At 45.0% G+C, this 1370-nt stretch overlaps 1 non-coding gene across 1 annotated transcript; it reads left to right on the top strand.

Moving 5' to 3' along the window:
* The first annotated feature begins 819 nt into the window (after positions 1 to 819).
* Positions 820 to 982, top strand: LOC136407177 (U1 spliceosomal RNA). Its single transcript, XR_010751786.1, has one exon. It is a non-coding gene; the product is annotated as a U1 spliceosomal RNA (small nuclear RNA).
* Positions 983 to 1370: the final 388 nt, after the last annotated feature.

The following is a 1370-nucleotide window of genomic DNA, read 5'->3' as shown; positions in this document are numbered from 1 at the left end:
CGATGCCCCAAGATGGACAGAGCATCACCCCCTGGGGGGCATGCCAGGTGGATCCCGGTCGGGCGCATGCAGGAGTCTGTCTGACTGCCTCCCATTTCCAGCTTCGGAAAAAGAAAAGAGAAAAAAAAGAAAAAGAAAAAGCTTTAGTACATATATACTATGGAATACTACTCAGCATAAGAAACAATGACATCCACCCGACCAGGCAGTGGCACGTGGATAGAGCGTCGGACTGGGATGCTGAGGACCCAGGTTTGAGACCCCGAGGTTGCCAGCTTGAGCACGGGCTCATCTGGTTTGAGCAAAAAGCTCACCAGCTTGGATCCAAGGTCCCTAGCTCAAGCGAGGGGTTGCTCGGTCTGCTGAAGGCCCGCGGTCAAGGTGCATATGAGAAAGCAATCAATGAACAACTAAGGTGTCACAATGAGCAATGAAAAACTAATGATTGATGCTTCTGATCTCTGTTCCTGTCTGTCTGTCCCTATCTATCCCTCTCTCTGACTCTCTCTCTCTGTCTCTGTAAAAAAAAAAAAAAAGGAAAGAAAAGAAATGATGACATCGGATCATTTACAACAACATGGATGGCCCTTGATAACATTATACTGAGTGAAATAAGTAAATCAGAAAAAACTAAGAACTATATGATTCCATAAAAGAAAAACAAACTTAAAAACAGAATTACCGGGTGATGGGTATGCAACAGAACTAAATGACAAAATAACCTGGAAATGTTTTCTTTGAATGTATGTACCCTGATTTATTGATGTCACCCCATTAAAATAAAAAATTATTAAAAAAAAAAACCAACAGAATTACCGCATACTTACCTGGCAGAGGAGATACCATGATCACGAAGGTAGTTTTCCCAGGGCGAGGCTTATCCATTGCACTCCGGATGTGCTGACCCCGCGATTTCCCCAAATGTGGGAAACTCGACTGCATAATTTGTGGTAGTGGGGGACTGCATTCGCGCTCTCCCACTATAAATAAAAAAAAAATTATTTTTTTAAATTTTAAAAAAGCCAGAATTACCGTCTGATTCAGTAACTCCACATTTGGATATAGATCCAGAAGGGTTAAAAGCAGGCTCTCAAACAGATGTCTATACACCCAGCATGATTCACAACAGCCAAGAAGGAGAAGCAACCCAAATGTCCACCGATGGAGGACTGGATAAACAAAATCTGGTCTGCACATGCTGTGGAATATTATTCAGCCTTAAAAAATACCAAGCACTGGCCCTGGCCGGTTGGCTCAGCGGTAGAGCGTCGGCCTGGCCTGCGGGGAACCCGGGTTCAATTCCCGGCCAGGGCACATAGGAGAAGCGCCCATTTGCTTCTCCACGCCCCCCCCTCCTTCCTCTCTGTCTC

The sequence above is a fragment of the Saccopteryx leptura genome, chromosome 5, assembly GCF_036850995.1.
Source record: "Saccopteryx leptura isolate mSacLep1 chromosome 5, mSacLep1_pri_phased_curated, whole genome shotgun sequence".
In the NCBI taxonomy this organism is placed as follows: Eukaryota; Metazoa; Chordata; class Mammalia; order Chiroptera; family Emballonuridae; genus Saccopteryx; species Saccopteryx leptura.
The sequence above is the reverse complement of the archived record's forward strand: the minus strand, read 5'-3'. Positions and strand labels throughout refer to the sequence as shown.